This window comes from Zonotrichia albicollis, chromosome 4 (assembly GCF_047830755.1).
Source record: "Zonotrichia albicollis isolate bZonAlb1 chromosome 4, bZonAlb1.hap1, whole genome shotgun sequence".
Lineage (NCBI taxonomy): Eukaryota > Metazoa > Chordata > Aves > Passeriformes > Passerellidae > Zonotrichia > Zonotrichia albicollis.
This window is the reverse complement of record NC_133822.1, coordinates 32344816-32371114: the sequence shown is the minus strand read 5'-3', so window position 1 is coordinate 32371114 and position 26299 is coordinate 32344816. Positions and strand designations below refer to the sequence as shown.

General features: G+C 43.8%; 1 long non-coding RNA gene across 1 annotated transcript in view; it reads right to left on the bottom strand.

The window, feature by feature from the left end:
- The window catches only part of LOC113459793 (uncharacterized), a 124348-nt gene that overhangs the window by 8974 nt on the left and 89075 nt on the right, over positions 1–26299 (bottom strand). Inside the window, exons 5-6 of the long non-coding RNA XR_012579994.1 lie at positions 19264–19538; positions 2585–10931 (exon numbers count right to left, since the gene is read on the bottom strand). This is a non-coding gene — a long non-coding RNA (uncharacterized LOC113459793). The remainder of the gene's footprint in view (positions 1–2584; positions 10932–19263; positions 19539–26299) is intronic.

The window sequence follows — 26299 nt, the reverse complement described above, 5'->3', positions numbered from 1 at the left end:
AAAAACAGCAGTCACTGAGAATTCCACCTCTCAGTTTCTGCCGAAGACAATCGTAGCAGAACAGCCCGGACTGGAACCAGAAGGCGCCCTGGGTCCACTTCTCGTCATCTGCTGGACAGATTGAGACGTCCAGACTGCTCTGACACCAGATTCGGTAAGAAAGCCTGAAAAAATAACAACATGGGGGCAAACCTTTCCAGGAACAACGGGAAATTTTGTCCACCTTATAAGGTGTGACACAAACATACACAAAAAAAAAAAAAAAAAATTAGTTCTGGCCTTAAAAGGCCAGGAAGGAAGACCCCCGAGACGCAGCAGACGTCCGGGGGGGGGGCCCTCAAAAGAGGGGGGAGCAAGACTCCGGAAAAAATTAGCTCTGGCCTTAAAAGGCCAGGAAGAAATAACCCAACAGACGCAGCAGACGTCTGGGGGGGGGGCCCTCAAAAGAGGGGGGAGCAAGACTCCGGAAAAGATTAGCTCTGGCCTTAAGAAGCCAGGGGGAAAATGCTCTTGGAGAAAAAGAGCAAGAAATATTATTAAAATACCCGGTCCCAAAACCCAAAAACCCTGGGAAACTCCCAAAAAGCGTCCAAAAAGTCCAGAGAGCATGGAGGGCTCAGGAGCAGAGGGAGAACAGGGGGGGGAGAGGGGACCGGGGGGCGCGCTTTCTCGCGATGCCGCGGCAACGGAGCAGGGAAGCCAGGCTGCAGCGGAGCAGGCGGGGAGCGCAGGTGAAGAAAAAGCGAGGGATACGTGTTTTCGCACGGCTTTGCTTGACTCAGGGCCAGGGGCGGCAGCGGCCCCGGGGGCCGGCAAGGTAGCAGAAACGCGCGCGGCGGGCAAAACTCGCAAGAACCCGGGGGAGAAGTCACATGCCAGCGCAGCAGGGGCGTCCGACATGGGCAGCGGCATGGGGGAAATTGCGCAATCCCAGAAAGCTGCCGTGAGACGCAGGGGGCGCGCGGTTGTGACGCAAAAAACCCGGAGCGAGTCGCGGCGGGCGCGGGTGCCGGCGGGGGCGGCCGCACACACTGACGAAAGGCCACACACACACAGCGTCGGAGGAGGAGGAGACAGAGTCGGGGCAGACCGAAGGGGGAAAATTCAGAGGCGGAACAAAAAGGGAGAGGGAAAAATTACCTCGGGAGAGACAGAGAGCAGCTCGGAAAGCACGCATGCGCCGAGCGCGGGCGGGGGCGGGCCAGACCCCCGGTGACGTCTCAGGCGAGGAGGGGCCCTCTCCAGACTTGGTGCCTTTGGTAAAAAACCCTCGTGGAGTCCAAGCCTCTCCCCTCCTGGGGAGGCTTGTGTGTTTTCTAACCCTATTGTCAGTTGAATCAAAAACTAGGTAACCCCTGAGTGAGCTTGCAAACAGCAACAATCGCGGAACAAAGAGGCAGTTGTGAGCAGAGCTACAGCATCATTTCGTAACGAGTCTGCAACTATACAGCGATTTTCCTCAACAAGATATAAGAAGAAACGAATACTCAGACAAAAGTCGGGACTCAGACTGCAAAGGACAACTCAGAAGAGAAACAAGAGGAACGAAAGACTCTGGGGGGGTTTTTCTCTTTGGGGTCTTGAATATTTCTGTATAAGAACGAAAGACTGGGAGGTTTTCTCCTTGGGGTCTTGAATTGCAATAGGCAATGGGGTAAATTTACCTATTACAGGGGAAACTGACAAAGGATCATATATTGATCAGCTGGTAGATTTCTTTGACATCTCTCCCATTTGGAGAGAAATTTTAAGGGTAGGATTTTGACATTTCTCCCATTTGGAGAGGAATTTTAAGGGCAGATCTCTTTGACATTTCTCCCATTTGGAGAAGAATTTTAAGGGTAGGATTTTATGTTTTAATAGTTTAGGATTTTATATTGTAATAATTCTTCTAGTCCTCATCCATGTCGTCCCAGATGCCATGAATCGGATTGTAAAAGAGGGTTTCTTGGTGCAAACAGAAGGGGGAGATGTCGGATCTCAAGATCTCAGTCCTGAGATGCTGAGCCTCCGAGACCCCTTGGGGGGACTCGGGAGTCTTGGAATGTTGCCAGAAGTGTCTGGTAGCTGGACTTTAACCCTACACAGGAGACGACAAGGATGAGGGCTTCACAGGGAGAATGGTGAAGGGATTAGTTAATTAGAGAGTGAGACACAAGGTTTAGGATTTATGTACAGGGGGGTTTAGAGGAGTAAGATGGAGGAATTGGGGTGTGTCCTGTCCTCCTTCTTCTTCCTCCTCTCCTCCATCTTCTTTGGCCACGGTGGCACCTTTGGATTGGTTGTTGCTGAGAGTACACCGAGTTATGAGAGTGGATGGTATTGGGGAAAAATGATAAATATTGTATACGTAACAAAGGGTATAAAGATAGGTGCCTGCCCCGGAGGGCAGAGACAGTGTGCCCATGGCTGACTGCTGAGCAGATCTTTGTTAGGCTGAAAGAACATCTTTTAGATAAACAATTAATAAACATAAAACCAGAAAGAAGAACTGAAGCCTCTTCTCATCCTTCGACACGCGGGCTGCCCCAAGGCCACCCCCGGGCCTTCCAGGCCCCTCAAACAGCCGAGATAAACCGGACACCTGGGGTTGCCCTGTGCAGCTGGACTCGATGATCCTTGTGGGTCCCTTCCAACCCAGAATATTCTGTGATTCTGTGATTGACAGAGTTCCCAACCTCCAGGAGCCCAGAGCATCCTTCCCCAGCTCTGCAGCTCCACCACACACCTGTGCAATAGACACAGCCTTTTGGCCATCTCTGCAGATAAGCTGTCATCCCTGTCCCTTTGTGTTGTAGGGCCTTGTTTATGCATATAGGTTGGATTTGCAAATGCTCACGTGCCTCTGCTGACTTCCAGAATTAGAATTAACTCTGTTTTTTGTAAATAAGGCAGGTTAGATGTTACACTTGCTACACCCAACCGGTGCACGCCATATTCCTGCTCCTCCTCTGCTCCCAAGTGACCCACCAGCCTGGAAGGGCCAGGTCTGAAATGCATGCTTACCAGCTGTGACCTCCCTCAGAAAGCTGAAAATCACTCCCCATTCCCAAGAGCAAGAAGACAGGCTGCAGCTTTGAGGCAAGCTCCTATTTACATAAGAAGAATAACCACTTTCCTGCTATGTCAATAGCAGGCAGAAGCTTCTGTTGTCCAGCTAAAAGCACGAATAAAAGGTATTGCTTGGCTGTGACTGGGTCATAAACATCCTGCAAGCACTGCTGGTGAGCTGGGCAGAGCCAATGGGAAGCAACAGCCCCCCATGCTTGCCTTTCTCCCAACACATCTGTGCCCAGCAGGTTCATGAAGCAAGAGAAGGCACTGGGCCCTAATTTTCCTCTCACAGCAACTTTACAGGATGGCGAAGTTATTTTTGGTTGCAGTACTAGTCCTGTGGCTTGTGAATGAGCAGTGCTCTGCGAGGATTCTTTTTTTATCACTTCATAGCTAATGGGGTGATTTCAGAGTGTTCTTGTATACAGTGGCTGAAGTCTCATTATATATTTAAGTGCAATTACTGCCTTGGTTCCATTCTCACACAATATCTCTCCTCAGGACTGCATTTCTCCCATTCTGTTTTGTCACGTTTGCTAAGCAAAATCAGCAAGAGGCTAGAATTGTTACTAGCTGTGCAATAGCCCTTTGGAGCTCAAGATTCCTGTAAATTTAGCTTCACCCCTCCCAGGTGTGAAATTGCTTGTTAGCTCAGGTTGAGTAGGACCCTGGGACAATGGAGGGTAAGAAACAACCAAGAGAGTGTAAGACAATAATGAGGGAAGAGGTGACACAAACTGATTGGCACATGGGACCAGTTAAAACAAGAATGAGGAAGACAGGAACACATACATACATACATACGTACATATATATATATTTATATCTGTGTGTGTGTATAATAGAACCATAGACTTATAGTATCGTTTGGGTTGAAGGGACCTTAAAGATGCTCTAGTTGCAATGTCCCTGCCATGGAGAAGGGACATATTCCACTAGACCAGGTTGCTCAGAGCTGCATTCAACCTGGCCTTAAACTCTTCCAGGCATATATATTTACATGTTTCTTCCCAGGGAATCTCATGATTTTAAGACAAATCTTGTGGACCCTACATGTTAATATGCTTCTGAAAGACTGACACAGAAAGCAAATCAGTTTGGAAATATTACAAATGTTACAGAATAGCAACCTGGTAAATTGACAAGACTGAGATAAACCCATTGTTTCTGATTTAAGTTACTGATCGTCTGATATAGAAGGTACCCTATAATTCCAAGACTTAAACTTCAACCAAAATACAGTCTTCAATATAACATGATTTTCTCTGGCCCACCTCAACCACACCTGGGAGCAGGTTCCCAGCAATGCTTACCCCACAGGTAATTCCCAGCCTCTTTGAAATTAAAAGGTTGCTATAACAACACGATGCATTTGTTTCCATATAGCCTTCCTTTGCTTATTTCTCATCATCCCTTTTTAAAATATCAGTTGCCATAACAACAGAACATAGTATCTTAAGTGCACCTTTCATGTATATTTATATAGTATAATTAAAGGTATGGGACTGGGTCAAGCTTTGGATTGGTTTAATTCAAATCTCTTGCATGAAACATTCCAATACTCCCACTAGAACTAAGGGTAAATTCAGATAGGCCCAGATTTGCATTGACACTTCCTCTTGCAGCAGTAAATATACTTAATTTTTCAATGTCTCCATTGTTAATTAACTGTTGATGAGTCTTATAAGTTATTGGCATGGCTCACTCTTTGGGTCTTTTACTAAGCAGTGATTTCTACTAATTATAGTTGTGCTTCTGTTCTTACTAGCTAAGCTGATTACTCTCAGAGGAATACGAAGCTTCCCTGAGTGAAGCAGAGAGCTGAAACAACCAGCCTGCTGTCTCGCTTTTTGAGGGAGACTGACAGGCAATTCTGGCTCTGCACCCAGGTATTTTCACCACTATAGTGGTATGACCCAAAATCACCTTGAAAAGAGAATGATGTCTCCACCTCATCCATGCAGATGGAGCTATGTCCCTGAATTTTCTTTCTACACCAGAATATTCAGAGAAAGAGATCGTGATGAGCTGGAACAGAGCACCCAGCTCCCACATGCTGCTGTGCTGGCTGCGAAGTGTTGTGAGTGAGAGCAGCTCCAAGCTGCTTCATTCAGAATTGTATTTGTCAGTGGGGTGAGCACCACCCTCCATGGGGACACAGTCCATATCCAGTCTGTTCCTTTTGGAGCTTGTGAATTCCCCAAGGACACATTACAGGGCTCATTCACCTAGAGGAGGACTCAGAGAGGGATAGCACAGGAGGAAGCAAGGAGGGCACTGTCATAACTGCATCTTTCATTATGACTGTGGGGACAGTTACTACAAAAGGAAAGTAGTGATTCCTGGTTTATGGCCAATATCAGTACTTTTTTCATGGAGAATATTGTGTGATCTGGAGTGCCTTGAGTTAAGATACAGGGCAAAAGCTGTATGAAAAATGAGTTATGGAAATGATCTCTCTGACCTCCATGCTAACTGTTAGTATGAGCACGAAAATAATAATTGAGGAGGGGAATAGTAAAAGATAGAAGTACTGATACTTTCAATTTTAGTCTTTTAACATTGACACAGAGTCATAAGCGCAAATTACTGCAATCACTGCTCTGAGTGACTAGGTCAGGTTGATGCCACACTATTCACACATAGTTCTTTAGAGAGCTCTGCTCTGGATACCACAGATTATAAGGCACCACAGGCTATAAGCTCTCTGCATGACTATCAGAGAGATCCAGAGTCCCTGCAAAATCCCAGCTGGAGCACTCTGTGATTATCAAAATGCAAAGGATAGATCTTTATTATTTATATTCTGCTCTTTTTCAATAAGACAGTAGGGCTTTGACTGAGGTAAGCCAGGACTTCTACCAGCCCTTCAGCCCCTAGTTCAACAGTTTTCAGTGTTCCCCTTGACACCTGCAGGTTTCCCAGGCAGCTGCAGTTCCAGCTGTTTAGCAGTGAGGGCAGATGAGGCACAGCTACCCTCAGGAACACCCTTGGTCTCTTCACTCAACCATGGCATTCTGCACACAGGGTCATGGAATGGGGCATCTTAAGGATGCCTGAAGAAACCCCTCATTAACCCTAAATGCCACCCTTGAGGTGTCTCTAGATAAAATGGAGCTATAAAAACAACCCCGTCTTAACATGGACAGCACTCAGAGAAGTAAGATCATCCCCTACAGGCCTGAAATGTTATAGGGATTTTTCGGACACTTACTTAGTACTTATTTAGCTTCTACTAGACCATTCAAAAATGAAGGCACACCCGTGTCCTTGTCAAACCCTTATTAGTCACACAATACTCGGGCTGTAATGCTTTAGTGGGTACATCAATTCTTCAGACTACACTGGTGCTTCCTTGCAGCCTCATTGAGGTTGGTATTAGAGGATTACTGAGAAAACTACAAAGCATTCTCACCTCACTTCCCTGAGCTATTGGCAAGAACTCTTTCAGTAGCAGATTCCCTAACAAGACAGATGGATCTGTTCATTAACATGATGGTTACAGATCTGTGACATCTTATTAATAATCTAAAAAAAATTGTGCAATATCCTCTCCTTCTCCCCCACACTCAGATTGCCAGGACCAAGTGCTCTTTCATCACTGTGGTTAGTACTTCTGCATCTGTCAAACTGAGCTGGATCCTGGAGGTCATTAGCAAAGGGAAGCAGCTGTGTAATCAGGTTGTGCATTAATGATCTATGGCCATATGTGACTATTAAATGGAAGTAGACATGCACCAGACAAGTTAGGAGTTCAAAGCTTTTCAGGGGGAGAGAGAGTGCAGTGTCTGCTGGTCCAAACCCCTATTGGGGTGCAGCAGGACTGTGTGGCTGAAGAGCTACAGTGCAGTGTCCTGTTATTTGCAAACTGCTTGACCAAATAGGCTTTGTTCTGACCACACACATTTAGAATATTTGTCAGTCTTTTGTCGTAAGGTCATCTCTGCACTTTGAGTGTAATCCATGTCCAGCATGAGCAGGCTGCTCTTAAAGAGAAGGGGAGCCAGAAGTGGTGGGAGCAGAGCAGAAGGGACAGTGGCCTCACAGCAAGATCACAGTCCCCCAGTAGTGAAGCAAAGCAAGCAGAGCAAGTCTAGTGAGGGTAACCAGGATCATCCTCCAGCTCAGCAACTGTAGTGACAAGCCAGGTCCAAAACCAAACCAAGAAGATAATTCAGCACATCAAGGTCAGGATTAGCAAGATATGAAGATCCATGTAAGTGTACTTACAGTAAAGCTGGGGAAAGAACAAGTGCAACAATTTAGATATGAATATGAGTCTAGAAGCAAATAGCAGAGCTTTTACTTGTCACAGCTATTCAAGATTAGGATGCTTTTCCTTCTTTGGAAATGCTGGTCTTTATCAGAGGTAGACTTTTTGTTCCGCTGCAGAAATGTTCCATAAATAATCAAGAACCATTTGCCTGACAAAGCTGACTGCTGGCCCTCAGGTGGAAAAGAAAGCAGTGAAATCTACATAGTAAGATCTTCAGTGATGGGAGTGGCAGGATGAAATCACTTTTGTTTCTGACACTGAACAAAAAAAAGCAAGTTCTCCGGGAATAGACTGTAAACCAGTTCCAGGAAAGTTTTCAGGTTGCAATGGTAGATGCCTGGGATATGTGTCACAAAAGTTAGTGCCAGCCTCAAGTCCCTTGAAAAGATGAGCCACTGTGTTTGCACTTTGGATGCAACTGGAGGTTAATCCACCTGCTTCTCATGAGCATGTGCTGGAGCTTGAACACTCTTCATAAGTAAGTATCTCCTTCATATAGAGGTGCCTATTTCAGCAGCACAGCTGAGCAACTGGTCACTTTTTTGAAAGATTGTAACCCTGTGAAAGAAGACAAGAAGAAATAAACATGCAACAAATCTGGGAAATATTTAAATTCCATAAAACTGATTAAATAAGTGAAGACAGACATTTCAGACTTATTCTATGAGTTAATGAGTCATGCTGGGAAATGTGACCACTGTTTCTTAGGATTTGGTCTGTGGCAAGAAAGTTAAAGACAAGGAGAAACTCTTTATTTATGTGCTTGGTTTTCATATGTGTGTCTATTTTCTAGCCAAAGAACTTATAGTATATATGTGTCCACATGCATATGTGCATATATCTATTTATCTATCTCACATAGCTAAGGAGATCACAGTTTTATTGAGTTTGAAGGTACTTCAGAAGGTCATCTGGTCCACCTTTTAAGTAGGGTTAGCATTGAATTGAGGCCAGGTTGTAATACATCCTCAGCTTTCCATTCAGAAGACAGAAAAGGGTAGCTCATGTGCCAGCTCTGTAAACTTTGCATTTTCAGCAACTATTTGTTCAGTGCAACTCCTTGGTCACCTGTAGAGCCCCAAACAAACAACAAAGTAGCTGCTCTTCAGAAAAGCAAAGTTAAACTCTCCTCAGCAGCCGCAGAGCCATCCCTGAATTATGCTGGGTGTTTTAGAAATGTTACTTGTCATTCAGCATCTCTTCTCCTTTCTCAGCTTGTGCAAGGAAGGGGTAGCGAGGGGGGAAGGAAGGTGCTGGGCTGTTAGAGCAGATGAGATGAAAATGACCTTGTCATCATCTGAATTCTGCTTTGAGCAGTGCTGTGTATCCCTTAGAGGTGGATTAGGTTTCCACTGACAGGCTCTGGGAGATAGAATTTCCATTAGAATTAAGGGAAGAATATCTATTAGATAGATACAGCTCCTTATCTGCACCTTGTCTCCTTCTCAAACTGTCTGTGTGCTATCTCTCATTCTCCTTGCCTGCTCTCACAGTTCCTCTGCTCATCAGATTTGTCTTGCTCTCTTCACCTCTCCCTGGGCTCTTCCTGCAAAGATAAAATAGTTCCTTTCGCCAGACATGCTGTGCCATTGCTTGTCCTTCACTTTCTGTCTTTGTCTTCCAAACTAAGGGCTTCTCCTGCTGCAAGATGACTGGACCAAACTGCATGTAGACTGTGCAAACCCACAACATGCCTCTGTTTCCAGCTGACACAGTGAACTCCTGGGGTAACTTCTTGTCCTGAGATCATCCCAGCTCCATACCCAGCGCCATTAAAACTTCAAATTAGGCCAACAGGTAAATGTAGGTTTGTACTCCAATACCACACAGGGGTCCCAGCCTTGTTATATGAGGTCATCTACTAGTGCTTAAGCAGAACGAGGCCTGAATCCTGGCGCTTTTTGCACTCTAGTTGAGGGCTGTACTGGAATAACAGAAGTAGCCACAAGGACATATGTAGCCATCGCTCAAAGCTGTGTTCTTATTCCTGCAGTCCCTGTTGGACTCTTCCCTAGGAGTGTTTCTTGTGCATTGAATACTTTTTCCAAGTCAGAGAATTCTGTTGCCACCAAACCTAGGAAAAACTGATTTTACAACAATAACCATAGCTGAACCTGAATAACTCAACTTTCAAAATTTCATGCAAAACAAGACATACTGTGTTGGGGAGGATGGAACAGGAAAGCCTTATAAATATGACTGCCTGGCAAAAGATTTTGAGAATATAGAAACTATAAGCAAGATTGAAATGAAAGCAAGTTTTGAGATCCCTTAGTTACTGAACAACTGGAAAACAATGGTGTGGCCAGCCGAAGGTAATCCCCTCTTCATGAAACAATGCCCTCTGCAAGCAGGCAGGTCCAAGGGTCAGAGCAGACCCTGCAGCTTGGCAGATAGGGCCCAAAGAGTAAGATTTAGGGTTTAAAATGTAACACAGTATGGTAATGTAGTGATTCTTATAGGTTGTATGGAAATGTTATAGGATATGCATGCTGTAGTAGATTGGTTGATGAGAATCTGAATATTCAACACTGAAGATGATTTATTGCATTGTAACAGGAACTTTGCTCTCTTTTTTCTCTTTTCTCACTCACTTCATCTTCTCCTCTGCACTTCTTCACCCCCTCCTTTATACATGCTCTCCTCTCTTAAACCTTTGCCTTTAACTCTCTTACACTTTAAGCCTCTCTTCTCTCAGGCCTGCTCCGAGCTGCGGCTGGCAGCTCCCAGCAGGGCCCTGCACCCACGCCCTTTGCAATAAACCGATAGTTCCACCACCTGGCTGCAGAGATCTCTCGTCTCCGTCTGTCCTGACCGTGCTTGACCCCCCATCACTCCCACGGACGTTCCTACAATACTGTTTTTACTTTACAGAAAGCCAAGAACCAGTGAAAATTAAACCACTCTTGTACTGACTTTTGCAATATGTAGAACTATTCAGCCAAATATTGACACTAAATGCCAAATAAAAACAATATCAAATGGAAAATTTTAATGTTCCCTGAGGAAAGAGCCAGTGGAACACTTCTCACACTTAAAAAAATAAACTCTCCTTTAAATTGACCCATTTGAGTAGAATCACAGAATCCATATTTCCCATCAGTACCACTTGAAATGTTTCTTGTGAGCAGGTTGATGTCTGCATTCATGTTCCTATGAAAGTCAAAGTACATTGTGAGAAACTGTGAATTTACAGGGCACCACACACCAGTTTCCACCTTTATCTCTTACGTCCACTGGACCCTTTAAAATATCTGATAGCTATGTTTGATAGAGCAGTGGGCTACAGAATAGCAAATACCATCAGCATTGTTTCAAAACACAACATTTTCTGAAGCCTTCCCGCTGGGATTGGCAACCCTAAACATAGCAATGTTTTATAATAAATATCCACTCATGGATATTCATGCGTGGTAATTCTGACAAGCTGGACAGTTGTTTTGCGTTTGTGTTCTCCAGCCACTGGCAAAATAATGTCTACCCTCCCTCACATCCATATGTTTTCATGACTAAGATTAATTCCGGCACAGCCCTCATAGTCCCTCAACTCTCATTCTTCACTGATCTTCCAGAGTTGTTGTCCTTTGAGAACTGGAAGCTCCTGGAAAAAAAAAAAAAGGTATTTTGAACAGTAGTAGTGTCAATGATGCAGTATTTTGAACAGTAGCAGTATCAATGATGCAAAAAGCTGGAAACTTGAAGGCAAAAATACTTTCATGTGAAACAGAACATTTGGATAATTTTGTAGTAAAAGAAGATGCTGCATTAAACACATCATTGAAACCTCCTTTCTAAATACAAACCATATTGCACTGCTTTCTCCTTTGCACTGCGACATTCAAAATTCATTAAAGTTTTCACCTGGGAAAGCTTGCTAGTTTCTCTCTCCATTGTATGCCATTTACGACTCCTCTCTTTGTTTTTCCAAAACAAGCATGGATTTGGTACCATGGGTTTGGTAATTGATCCTCATCCCCGGGGAACCTTTTCTGTCAATAAGATACAACTAGGAATGCCAGCCTGCCTTGCTTTGCAAAGGAAACTAGCAATACCTGTGGGTGAATGTGCCATGTTCATAACAAGACCTGGCCTCATCAGCTGCATGGATTGAAGCAAATGCTGCAGATAAAAAATATCCTCCAGCTCATTCATGATGAGTAGAACTAAGTTGCAAGTATGGGTATTTTATAATGCTTGATTTAACTGTAATGTTATTCCCCCACCCTCTACCCACAAAGTCCTATTGGTACAACAAGTTAATATCTTACTTCAGAGAGGAAGAGCTATAATATTATTTTTTAAAATACATTAATACCTTTCTTGAAAATGCATCAGATAAAAAAGATAATTGAGTCATTATAAAAACACCAGACAAAGAATCTTAATATTCACAGGCAAATCTTACAAATAAGGCAGAAGACTTAATTGTGGCTTGCTGTCTCCAGATGCATTGATTTATTTTTGTGCTCAGAGAAGCAGGAAACTCCATTGAGCCTCTTGGCCATTTTTGGCCATTTCTGTTGTCTTGCAATCAAAGGGATGGAGTATTTGCTTAAAGCCATGCAATGGGAAAAGGAATGTAGGAACAAACAGGGTTTTCAGGATTTTAGTGGGCAACACTAACCAAAAGGACATATCTGAAGTACTTTGTACTTTGCAGTATCTCAAGGGTGAGAGACTGATGAGTCTCTCTGACAAGAGATTGATCCCTTGTGCTCACAAGAGCCACACAGTAGAGATCAACTTTTATTGTCTTCTGCCACCTCTGAAGCCACGTAATGGCAGAACTACACGTTGCATTTGGGATACTTTTAAATTGCTGAACTTTTATTTCAGTTGCAATTGGCTACCAAAGCTCCCCAAGGCTGGGAAACAGCATGGTGTAACCCTTGTTCCAGGGTAAGGGGAGAAGGGTGTAACCAGTTCCTTTTGACAGCCTTAGGAAATGCCAGGCACAACAGAGTCTAGCTCAGTTAGCTAATTAAAGCACCAGTCTCTAAGCTGTATTCTTATCCTTCAGATTTCCCCCAGAATTTGAAGTATGCCACAGTGGGCAAAAGCCCACCAGTTCTCAAGACAGGGTCTGTCACTGGCAAAGTGGAAGTGCTTGGCTAAAAAACATTTAGTAATATTATATTAGTAGACTTAAAACCCAAGATTATGACCTCACCACAGTTTAAAATAGACTCTAAAGTAACACCAGGAACATCTCTTTTTCCAAACAGTGATAAACAGAAGGACAAGATAAGTGCATGCTGTATCAGAGTGAAAGGGAATTGGCAGGTATTACCTGGCCCTATGGACAATCTCTGGTCTTGCTGATATTTTAGAGAAGATTCAGTTACTTGCCTGGGAAAATATTTTTGAGAATTGTTATTGATTTGAAGTCTTGGGTATAAGTTTTTTTACATGTGAGATAGCCCTGAAAATGCAGAGCTGCTTTCCTCAGAATATGCTAGGAAGTTAAGGGAAAGAGAAATGTTTTGCCCCCACCCACCATCTGCAGGATTTGGTTGTTGTGAACAGAATGCAGTATCAGAGAAACATATCTTTGCCAAATATTTTATGTACAAAAGATCCCTAGTCTATAGAGGGGTAACTGCTGGACCTGAACCTTTCTATTTCTACATGTCTCAGGAAAATGCTTATGAGAGCTTACAGTTTCCATCATCATTAAAGGTTGATAATGTTGTGATATTCTTCTCTCAGTCTTTGTAAATCATGGTTCAGATATCTCTGTCTTTCTTGCAGTGGAAAAACAACTATAAATTTGGTTTAATCAGTGAGACAACTTCAGCTTATGGCTTGTTCTCTTACAGTAACAGCTCAAAGCAGCCAGAGGACACAAGAGAATCTGGCCTTATATATCAACTGAAAAGGATGATTTAAGGTCTGAAGCTAGCACAATCACCAGGGCTATTAGATCCATCCCTGGTACCCTAAGGTTAAAGATATTATTCTTTCAGATTCTGTCCCTCCAGGTCTCCTTGAGACCAAGGCCCTCCTTGCTGCTGTGAGAGTTGGACAGATCTTGTGCTAATGTCAGATGGAGATTCAATACAGAAAGCTCTGAGGGCTCTGAGTTCCCATTAATGGTTTGTAAAAATGTACAGTGTAATCTGTGTGCAGAAATAGCTCAGCAAAACCTACATTATGTTCTCAAAATATAGATTAATTTCTTTATCTTTTAAGAGTCAAATTGCAGTGTGTGAAATCATGATTTGTTTTCAAAATGCAGTTTAGCTCAGTTTAATTCAATTCAATCAACCTGGTCTAAACCAGAGTGCTTTGTGTGGGGTCCTAATGCAATGTTTTATCTGTTACAGTACTGCAGACTGGATTTTAAATTTCGAGATCTGCTTACTGCTGTCTTTGCACATCCTGACCCAGGGCACCTTTCACATGAGCATCACATTAGTATAAATCAGCCCCAGGCTTAGTTATGTTCCATCTAATTATACTAACTTAGGGCAGCTTTATATAGAAAATTGCATTCTCCCTGTCTTCTTCCTTACCATCACCCTTAATGCTCCCAAATGCCCCCTAAGTTAAGGAAGGTCTGGAGGAGGAGGAGTCTGGCCAGCTGTGCAGCAGCTGGTTCTTGCAGGCCATGTCCTCATTGCCCAGGTTAGCAACAATGAATATTCTGTGCTACAGAGGCTGCATAGGACCCCCAAAATGACACCAGGGATTCAGGAAAGGAAAAGACTGAAATTCAAGTGGCCCAGAAATTCAAAAGGCTCATATTTCTGACTGCAGTCAGCCAGGTTCTGCTGCCTGCCATTTTGTCTGATTTCCATAAACTGATCATTTCCTTGTAGAAGTAAAATTTTTAAAAGTAAACTCATTCTACACAGTTCAGATAATTTTGAGCATCAAAGTTTGAAGTCTTAGGATTAAACTTTTCATTGAGGTCACATGGTATTTTTGTAATTGAGAAAAGTAAATCCTATTTAATCCACCAGTAATTCCAATGATTTTTGTTGTTTCAGGAAGCTCTGTGGGTAAATTTCACCAATAAAAAATGCTGGCCCAGAATAAAACTGGACATGCCAGAAGATATTTCACATTATTTTTGTGATGTTTGTTTGTTTGCTTAAAATTAAGGAAACTGAAAAACATTTGAAGTGCTACATAATACAAATTCAGAGCTTCAATTTTTGCTTAGTCAAAGCTTTTCTTCATATCAGAATTTCAGATTTCAGGCATCAGAAAGTTTCATTTCTGATGCTGAATATTTATACATATTTCTAAATATTCAGCACCAGGTCGTTCTCCCCCTCTGCTTTGCTCTTGTGAGACCCCACCCAGAGTTCTGCATCCAGGTCTGGGGTTTTCAGCACTGGAAAGATGTGGACCTGTTAGAGCAAGTCCAGAGGGGACCAGTTAGTTGATTAGAAGGCTGGAGCTCCTCTCCTGTGAAGACACATTGAGGCAGTTGGGGCTGTTCAGCCTGGGGAAGAGAAGGCTGCAGGGAGACATTATTCAGCTGTCAGTAACTAAAACAGGCCTGCAGGAGAGCTGGAGAGGAGATAGGTAAAGACTTGGAACTGAAAGAGGAGAAATTTAGGTTAGATTTCAGGAAAAAAATATTTCTTGTGAGAGTAGTGAAGCAGTTGAACAGGTTTCCCAGAGAGGTTGTGGATGCCCCATCTCTGGAAGTGTTCAAGGCCAGGTTGGACTGGGCTTTGAGCAACCTGGTCTAATGGAAGCTTCTCTGCCAGGGTGGTTGGAACTGGATGATCCTTAAGGTCCCTTCCAACAAAAGTCATTCTGTGATTCTGTGACTGTAAAAGAATATTCCAAGCTTATAATCAATGTTTAAAATATAAAAGTGAAATGCTCTAGAGCTATTTTATGATTATCACAGCTTAAATTTCTACCCCAAATAATAAGCAAATTATAACTTGTTTCAAAATGAACTATTGGAATGTTACTGCATAAGTACTTTTAAACAGAAATTTTTTACCTTATAAAATACCTTTTCTGTCCTGTCTTTCCCTCTGTCCCATTAGATGATGTTCAAATCTGCATTTTCTTATGAGAAAACATTGGATTACAAAATTTCTGCTCAGCTCTGTTGATTAGACTTTCATGCGCACCGTTCAGTTTTTGTCATTTGAAAACGAAGATGTTTACCGACCTCTGGTATTCAGTTTTATCTTGCTGGGGAATTTAACAGAGGGTAATGAGTCAGGCAGGCAAGAGATGGAGGAGTGAGAAAAAAATTAAATATAACCCCACCAATTTAATTCTATTTACAGTGTAGTTTAGGATTCTGGTTCAGTAAAGAGAAGGTATTTTAGGATTATGTGTCCCAATAAAAATATGAATTAATATTTCTACCAAGCCTGTGTTTTGCATTTCTCATTATTTTTATTTTGATCAAAGGAAAAATGTAACTCTAGCACAGAGCAGGAATAAAAGCTGTCAGATTAAAGCATGTTCAAGCAAAATGCACTGGACGTAGTATTATTAGTGAGCTTACCATGTGGCACTATTTCCATATTACACATCAGAGTGTTTTGGAAATTAAGCCATCTTTTTGATATATGTCCTTTAAGCAGCAGAGCAGGAAAATGTTATATTAACCAGCCTTTGCAAAAGTGTGAAAGAATGCAGTGGCAGCTGGGGACATCAAGCAATGGGTATTGGTGAATTTTGCTGAATATAGTTGTAGAGAGGCAGCTATAGTGCATAGAAGCCTCCTGTGTAATCACTTCTGACATCAGTTAACTTTTCCATTATCATCCGTTCCAAACATCCTTTCAGCCTCTTTCTTCTAGACATAGAACTTCCTTTTGTTTCCAATCCACTGCAATTTTATGTTGTGCTGCTGCAAACAAATGTGAAATCAATTTTGTGTTTTTCAGCTTGTACTCTCCTTTTTGTCAGGCATCAGCAAAACGAACATCAGTTCCAGGGTGGTTCAACCTTATTTAAAATATTCACCACTTAGAAATTGTACTAGGCTCTGTAAAAGGGGTGGAGAAGGTAGCCTGGAGGTGGTAAACACATGAAGCATCACCTAAATGCAGTTAAGTAGTACTATTAATATTTCAGAAGTCACTCCAGACTAGACCAGCAGAATTATTACAGAGAACACCAGACAGTTTCCAAGGTACCTCAAGTTCTTCTGTAAGACCTAAAATAGATAAAAATACAGAGTGAAAAATAGATGTGTATGACAGTTACTGTCACCTGTACACCTTCTACCCAGTACTTATCCTTGGCTTTCAGGTGCTTTCCAAGACATCATCAGACAGATAATGGTGGGAGAGAAGACGCAGAAAAGAGTTTCTGTCTAGTGACAACCAAAGTGCAGGGCATCTTTTAGCTACCTTAAGACAAACGCCAGCCAGTCTAACTTAGACTTGGTTTATCAAGAAAGGAGAAAGAGGAGATGTCAGCATAGAAATGTTCTGTGGGAAGTAACCTGCCCTAGACATTTTAATTGAGAAGGTCAGACTACTGAGGTGAAGGTCAGACTCTCTCAGTTTAGTGGAGAGAAGAAAGATGCATCTTCCAAAAGAGAAGAACTATTCTTGTAGGTTTTTTTTTGTTGTTTTGTTTTGGTGATATGTGTTATTTTTCTTTTAAGCCATATCTGGCAGGGCATTTAGGCAGGTCCTGCGAGGCCCATTAATGAGTTTCATCCTTCCTGTCATCAAGTTTTGATTTTACTTCTTAATTTTTAGATATATATTTTCACTTTTGTTGATGTGCAAAACTCTGAGTGCTTCTTACTTTTCCCCTTCTTACATACTATCTTTGTTTCATCTTTTGTCTCTAAGACACACATACTAACCCCCCACACACACCTTTTTGATCTACTTTTGCTTTGCACTGACACCTCCTTCACAGAGCATGCAGTTCCTGCTCAGCTTTGATTTCTAGTATTTTTCCATCTTCATTTGTCTTCCCAACTCTGAAGACCCACTCCTGAGAAGACCATAGACTAGGGTCTTCCAACTTTTTTTTTATTTCTGTATAAGAAGAAATCTTCTAGATGGGCCAGACAACACTTTCCTAACTGATCTCCAGATGAGTAAGTTACTGAATTCAGTTCCACTCTGAGGAGTCAGGTTTACATGGTTTTCAACTCCCCATTACCATTATTGTACTTAATGCTAAGCACATGCTATTGACATCATATCTGTCATGTTTACTATAGAATAGTAGAAAAGAGAAAGCACTCTTCTCTGATTTACAGGATATTGAATATACCAGAAATTTAATCAAGAACACATTTGTAATGAGCCTGAAAATGGCCTGTCAAATGCTAGCTGATGATTTCTTAATTAAAAACAACAATCAATCTTCTATATGAGAGGTAAGAATATTTTATTAAGGTATCAGTGTGGGACCACATAGAATACATAATGAAAAACAAAAGGAAGAAAGCTGAACACCTGCCCTACCCTCACCCCGCCTCCAAACGGCAGAAAATTCCTCATCTTAATTCTATTTTTAAAAACATGCACAAATACCAATCTAAAAGTAATAAACCAGGCATGACCAGTACCTTGGGGGGACTACTCAATGAATTGCTGCAAAAACATCACCATTCCTGGTCTGATGTTTATTCTAGAACTCAGCTCTTGTTTTCATGCCCTGCTTCAGTAGTATGCAAGCTCAGTGGCAGCCCTCCTGTAACAGCTATCGACTTCGTACTTTTAAAAGGAAAGGGTTCTTAGAATTCTCCCGGAGACTGAAAAGTGAAGGTCAAGATACTTAACTGAGGCAAGAAAAAAGACTGGCTATCTTGCATCAGTCTTTCACATGCTGTCCATGGAATGGATCACAAATATTTATGTTGTGGTTTAACCCCAGTAGGCAAATAAGTCCTACAGCCCCTCTCACTCCTCTTTGTGGGATGGGGAAGAGAATCAGAAGGGCAAGAGTGTGAAAACTCATGGGTTGATATAAACACAGGTTAATAGGTAAAGCAAAAGCTGCACATTAGATAAAGCAGAATTTGCCTACAGGATTTGTTCATCATTTCCCCTCAGCAGGCAGGTGTAAGCCCACCACAGGAAAGCAGGACTCCATCATATGTAGTGGTGACTTGGGAAGAAAAGGTGGCTTGGGAAGAATCATGGAATATTCTGAGTTGGAAGGATCATCAAAGCCCAGCTTCTGGCCCTGCTGTTACTGAAAACATTCAGTCTTCCCGCTTTTCCCCACAGCTTTTATTGCAGAGCAAAATGTCATGTGTTGTAAGTTAAAAAATCTCAATCTTTTTCCATTGGGTTCAGCTGTCCCAGCTGTTTCTCCTCCCACCTTCCTGTGCATGCCCAGCCTCCTCCCTGGCAGGCCAGTGTGAGAAGCAGAAACAGCCATGATGCTTTAAAGGTCTGTCCAGAAATAGCTAAAGCATTGGGGTGTTGTCAATGCACAAATCCAGAATACAGCACCCCACAAGCTACTAGGAAATTAACTTTATCCAGGGAAAAGCAGTACTATTAATTATCTCTTCTCTTTGCACCCAATGGATGACTATTCTACTTGTTTATCTTTCCCACAGATGTCTGCACAAAGCACACATATTTTCCCAAAGGAAAAATGCCTAGTTTTGACTATGCTTCCCATACAAATCTAATCTGGGCCCCAGTGGGGCTGTTCTGTTCACAAGCAAGACCACAATATACAGATAAGATTTGTCATACACAGCCAAATCAAATTTACAACTACCATTCAAGTCCCACAGTCATGGGCTGTGCGTGTCAAAACAAGACTCTGAGGCCCCTGTCTCCTCAGCCATACCCCTCCTGTACTGTTTATACAGGGCAGGCATCGCCACCTTCCAGTCTGAGCCATCTTCTAGACTATAGCACAGCCTGCAGGACCTAGAAGCTCTTTGAGAATATCCAGCACCAGATGCTTCCAAACACCACACAGGAGCAAGTCTGGGGGCACACACACATCCTTACCTCTGTGTCCTGATGTCTTCAGAAATGAAAACCACTCACATTGTCCAAATGAAATCTGGGGTACACATCAGCCAGCTCTCCAAGAAAGGGGATGGGGACACTGGGATTCCAGGACATAACACAGCTCCCTGCAGAGCCTCTCCCGCACAGCCTTCTCACTGCCTCTTCTGCTTTGGAGGTAGAGACCACCTCAGGCATAGCCAGGAGCTTTAAGGGAGCATTCCCCTTTCCTTGGCCTGAGCCTGCATGTACAGCATTCTGTCCAGTTCAGATCCCTGTTGGAGGGAGAGTGATAACTACATCAAGTTTGCCAGAGTGTTATGAAGATGGATAGATGGCTGGAGAACACAGTCTGTGAGGAAAGATGGATGTAGCTGCATTTCTTCATGCTGGAGAAAGGATGGTAGAAAGAGATTTAATTCCTATCTGCTACAACTGAAAGTAGATTCATAGGGAAGATGGAACCCATCTCTGAGGTACACAACAAAAAACAAAAAATCAATGATCAAAAGTCTCAGAAAAAGTAAATCTGACTGGAAATAAGGGAAAAATCCTCACTGTTGAGAGTGGTTAAGCATTGGAACAGGGGACCAGAGAGGCTATGTATTATCCATAAACAAACTGGAGAACTATGGACTGAGTTGATGAGAGTGTGGAAAACTTGTGGGGCTCCAACAGTAGCAATCCACTGTAACAAGTTCAGATGATAGTCTTATCAGTGGCATCCCACAGGAACTAGTACTGGGGCACAATAATTTATTATGATTGTTAACAACCAGAGTGATGAGAGAGAGCTCACTCCTGGCACGGCTGCAGATGATACCAAACCAAGGGGAGCAGTTTTCATGAAAGAGGGTGTGATCGCTTGTTGGAGAATTTTGCTCAGACATGGCTTGAAGGAAAAAAGGCCATGGGAATATACAGCTGATGGAAAAGTAAAAGGCAGCTGTAAGCAGCAAATTCTCAAGCCTGATCCTGTAAACAACAAAATTCTCAGGCACATTTCTGTAAACAGCAAGAGTTCTCAGGCTTGTCTTTTAATAACAAGTAAATACCTTGTCCTTGGATAGTATGGGAAAGCAAAGTGACAAACATGGAGGCCTTGAGAACCGTTCATAACAGGATGAGAAAAACAAGTCTTGGTCTCAATAACAAACCACAGGTATTGAAAACAAAAGGAGGGGTTGCTGTGTGATCTGTAGCCAATGATGAGCTCGAGTTTTGCAATATGTATGAACTTAATTAACACGGTTATAAAATGTGCATGTTGGATCAATAAATTGGAGTTTGATGCTGATCAAAGGATGGGTCGTCTCCCTTCACTTCTACAATCGCTACTCAGAGGGACATAGACAGGCTGTAAAATTTACAGGACCATGAAATTCTAGAGAGGCAAATACCAAGTTCTGCATGAGGGGTGGAATAACCCCATGCAACAGTGCAGGCCAGAGACTGAAGGGCTGGAAAGCAGCTTTGCATAAAAAGACTGAGAGAGCTGAACATGCCTCCACAGTGTTTCCTTGTAGCAAAGGCAGCCAAATAAGCACTGGGAGGTTTTAGAAAAAGGGTAATCAGCAGGCAGAGGGAAGTGAATATTCCATTCTGCCTGGCACTTCTGAGACTGCATGTCCCTAGTGCAAGAGCTGTTGACATATGGGAAAACTTCAAAATTTCACTAGTCAAGACATTTCCTCTGGGTTTTCTTAGCTCTGTTGGTCAAATCTCCCAGAAGTACCACAGGCACTCAGGAGTGTCAGCTTGACTGACTTTCCATTGGATGTACTCCTTAGGATACTTGGGTCTTTCTGAAGCTGTTGCATTTAAGAAGGAAACTAATCACTCTGCAAGAAAAGACAAAACAGGTTGCAGAGCTGGCAAAGGAAACCCAACTGAAAATATGTTGTATCAGCTCCTCGCCCATATGCTTTGCTTAATAGCGCTGAAAAAGGTTTTGTACTCCCTTCAGCTAAACTGCTCCTGTCCTTAGCTCATCAGTGTAAGGAGATCCTCTTGCTGACCAGGGATAATTTTCCTCTTTTCTTGGCCCCTGCACTTGTAATTGGAGAGAGTGAGACAAGCAAAAAAAGGAAAAAAGAAGAGTTTTTCATTATAGAACAAAATTTGAAGATGAGATGGGGAAGGGAGATTGTCCGGTTTATCTCGGCTGTTTGAGGGGCCTGGAAAGGCCCGGGGTGGCCTTGGGGCAGCCCACGTATCGAAGGACGAGAAGAGGCTTCAGTTCTTCTTTCGGTTTTTATGTTTATTAATTGTTTATCTAAAAGATGTTCTTTCAGCCGAACAGAGATCTGCTCAGCAGTCAGCCATGGGCACACTGTCTGCCCTCCCGGGCAGCCACGTATCTTTATACCCATTGTTACGTGTACAATATTTATCATTTTTCCCCAATACCATATATTCTTATAACTCGGTGCACTCTCAGTAGTAACCAATCCAAAGGTGCCACCGTGGCCAAAGAAGATGGAGGAGAAGAGGAAGAAGAAGGAGGACAGGACACACCCCAATTCCTCCATCTTACTCCTCCAAACCCCCCTGTACATAAATCCTAAACCCTGTTTCTCACCCTCTAATTAGCTAATCTTTTCGCCATTCACCCCGGTGAAGCCCTCTTATCTTCATAAAGGTGTCGTCTCCCGTGTAGGGTCAAAGTCCTGCCACCAGACACTTCTGGCAACATTCCAGGACTCCCGGGCCCCCCAAGGGTGGTCTCGGGGGCCCAGCATCCCAGGACTCAGATCCTGAGATCCCACATCTCCCCCTTCTGTTTGCACCAAGAAAACCTCTTTTATCACCCGATTCATGGCGTGCTTCAGACATACAAAAATGCACGGGACGACAATCATGAGGACTAGTAGGACTATTAAAACATAAAACCCTACCCTTAAAATTCTTCTCCAAATAGGAGAAATGTCAAAGAAGTCTGCCAGCTGATCAATATATGATCCTTTGTCAGTTTTCCCTGTAATAGGTAAATTTACCCCATTGCCTATTGCAATTCAAGATCCCAAGGAGAAAATCCCCCAGAGTCTTTCGTCCTTATACAGAAATATTCAAGACCCCAAAGAGAAAACCCCCCAGAGTCTTTCGTTTCTCTTGTTTCTCTTCTGAGTTGTCCTTTGCAGTCTGAGTCCCGACTTTTGTCTGAGTATTCGTTTCTTCTTATATCTTGTTGAGGAAAATCGCTGCATAGTTGCAGACTCGTTACGAAATAACGCTGTGGCTCTGCCGAACTGATCTGGCCTGTCGTGCACTTCGGTCATTCCCCCACGAGGTGGCGCTGTCACCGGCCTCCCTGGCTGGGGCGACTGCATGAACACAACTTCCTCCTTGTTCAGCGATTGTCGCTGTTTGCAAGCCTACTTGAGACCGGGGTTACCTGGTTTTTGAATCAACTGACAATAGGGTTAAAACACACAAGCTTCCCCAGGAGGGGAGAGGCTTGGACTCCACGAGGGTTTTTACCAAAGGCACCAAGTCTGGAGAGGGCCCCTCCTCGCCTGAGACGTCACCGGGGGTCTGGCCTGCCCCCGCCCGCGCTCTGCGCATGTGTGCTTTCCGAGCCGCTCCCTGTCTCTCCCGAGGTAATTTCTCCCTCTCCCTTTTTGTTCCGCCTCTGAATTTTTCCCCCCTCGGTCTGCCCCTGACTCTGTCTCCTCCTCCTCCGACGCTGTGTGTGTGTGGCCCTTCATCGGTGTGTGCGGGCCGCCCCCGCCAGCACCCGCGCCCGCCGCGTTCGCACCGGGTTTTTTGCGTCACAACCGCGCGCCTCCTGCGTCTCACGGCAGCTTTCTGGGATTGCGCAATTTCCCCTAATTTCGCTGCATGGGTCAGACGCCCCGGCTTTGGTTTGTGATTCTGCCCCGGGTTCTTGCGAGTTTTGCCCGCCGCGCGCGTTTCTGCTACCTTGCCGGCCCCCGGGGCGGCTGTCCCCCCCGGCCCTGAGCTTAGCAAAGCCGTATCTGAACACGCATCTCTTGTTTTTTCTTTGCCTGCGCTCCCGCCTGCTCCGCTGCTGCCTGGCTGCCGCGAGAAAGCGCCTCCCCCGATCCCTTTTCTCCCCCCCCTGCTCCCCCTCTGCTCCTGAGTCCTCCATGCTCTCTGGGCTTTCAGTACGCTTTTGGGAGTTTCCCGGGGTTTTTGGGTTTTGAGACCGGGTGTTTTAATAATATTTCTCACTCTCTTTCTTCGAGAGCCTTTTCCCCCTGGCTTCTTAAGGCCAGAGCTAACTTTTTTCCGGAGTCTTGCTCCCCCCCTCTTTTGAGGGCCCCCCCCCAGATGTCTGCTGCGTCTGGAGGTTTTCCTTCCTGGCCTTTTAAGGCCAGAGCTAATTTTTTTTTTTGTGTATGTTTGTGTCACACCTTATAAGGTGGACAAAATTTCCCGTTGTTCCTGGGAGAGTGTGCCCCCCATGTTCTTATTTTCAGGCTTTCTTACCAAATTTTTCGTCAGGGCAGTCTGGAGGTCTCGGTCTCTGTCCAGCAGATCACGAGATGTGGTCACAGGGCACCTTTCTGGGTCCGATCCGGGCTGTTCTGCTACGAATTGTCTTCGGCAGAAACTGAGAGATGGATTCCTCAGTGACTGCTGTTTTTTGCAGTCTCTGTTGGCTTTTTGTTTTCTTCTTCTCTCTGGTGTTCAGGGCTTTGAGGGTGCCCCCCCCGAAAGGTTGTGGTGGTGGTGCCCGCCAGAAAAAGCCAAATGTCCGGTTTATCTCGGCTGTTTGAGGGGCCTGGAAAGGCCCGGGGTGGCCTTGGGGCAGCCCGCGTATCGAAGGACGAGAAGAGGCTTCAGTTCTTCTTTCGGTTTTTATGTTTATTAATTGTTTATCTAAAAGATGTTCTTTCAGCCGAACAGAGATCTGCTCAGCAGTCAGCCATGGGCACACTGTGCCGTCCTCCGGACCGCCACGTATCTTTATACCCATTGTTACGTGTACAATATTTATCATTTTTCCCCAATACCATATATTCTTATAACTCGGTGCACTCTCAGTAGTAACCAATCCAAAGGTGCCACCGTGGCCAAAGAAGATGGAGGAGAAGAGGAAGAAGAAGGAGGACAGGACACACCCCAATTCCTCCATCTTACTCCTCCAAACCCCCCTGTACATAAATCCTAAACCCTGTTTCTCACCCTCTAATTAGCTAATCTTTTCGCCATTCACCCCGGTGAAGCCCTCTTATCTTCATAAAGGTGTCGTCTCCCGTGTAGGGTCAAAGTCCTGCCACCAGACACTTCTGGCAACATTCCAGGACTCCCGGGCCCCCCAAGGGTGGTCTTGGGGGCCCGGCATCCCAGGACTCAGATCCTGAGATCCCACAGGAGATAGGCTGAAAAGATCTGTAAATTTTTTTCAGATGTTTCTTGGTGTAGAAGGCACTTTATAAAACCCGAAATTTTGCACTAAATGTCAAATTGAGATGGTTCTTTCCCTTTCTCATATTGGTTCCTCTTACAAGCAGTAACTATTTACCCACATTAGACATGCAGTCCTGAAAAGAAAGTCTGAGATATCATTTCAAAAGCCATGTATTGCTTCCAAATCATTTATAAAAAGAGACTTTATAAATATCCAGAGACATCACTCCTCTGCTATGCAACAGTAAAACAGATATGTTCAGTGCACCTAATGCAATTAAAGTGCTCAGGAGAGGCATAGATACAGCAGTGTAATAAAAGTAAATGGCTGCCAATGCTTACCAAAATATATAGTAAAATTATAATATAATGAATAGGGTAGAGAGAGTCCAAAACAATGATGCTTTAAAAAACCCCATTGTAAATAATAATTTAATTATATCACACATGAAATGGGTACTGGTGCTTGGCTCACTGGTGCTTTCTAATCTTCCTTTTTGGAAGTCCTGTATGACTTGGTGGTTTTTCTCCCATGAGAAACTCAAGCACACAAACAGGAACACATGCTGCATTTCTAGGTCTGCCAGTAGCTCCAGCAGGACAGTGACTTTGGGAGAGTATCCACAGGCAGGTGATACCAGCACCACCTGGCCTCTGCTAGGGGTCCTGCGGATGGCACCTGTGTGAGTGGGAAAAGAGGAGAGCACCCTGCCATGAGATGGATGTTGCGCCATGTGAGCAGAGCACATACCCCCCGAGATGTGCTATGAGGAATGGATGCAGTCCTCCAGCTTCCCTAAGGGAGTCTGCTTCCACACTCACAGTGCTGTTACAAAGAGGAGGGGTGAAGTCCTGACACCATCAATGTTAGTAAGAAGAACAGAAAGAAAAGTGAGAAACCTGCACTCTTTCATCCTATTCTCCACCTGCTCCCACATAAATCTCAACACTTGCTTTTTATTGAGCTCCACTGTTGCTGCCCCTGTTCTTGGGGTGGATGTTGCAATGTGCAGTCTGGGGTGTAAGGCCATAGTCCCCAAAATTAATGAACATGTTGGAGACACAGAAACATCCTACATGTCTGGCTACTCCTTTTTCCAACTGCCTTTTTCTAGATTATCATATCTTGACATTATTGTAACACTGCTTTGGAAACATAGGACAGAATACACTTAGTTATACATCATATTTGTAGGCTACCAGGATGACAGCTTGTTTTTAACAACTAAACACTTGATGACAACCAAACATAATTTTTGAATTTAGCTGACAAAGTGCCAGCCGGAAGACGCCCAGCAATGCAAAAGATGTGGGGACTTCTGCACACATGGCAAAACCACCCATCCTCCTGCCTGGCCCCAGGGTGAGGACCCCAGTGTTGTGCTGCCCAGCAACCTCTACCAAAGTGCTGCAAAGAAGATTTAGTTTCTGGAAACTTTATTTTGACAAACTGTTGAGAGACAATAACTCCATTTCTTTTCCTTTTTCATAACCTCCTGTGAGAGCCCTCCATATTCCCATACTTCTGATTCAGCATCCAAATATTCTTACCCATGTTTCTTACCTGGTAAAGACTGAGAAAGGGCTATCATCTGAACCACCCACAGTGACTGGAAGATTCTGAAAGATCATGACAGAGAAGCAAAAGCTCTCTCTATGG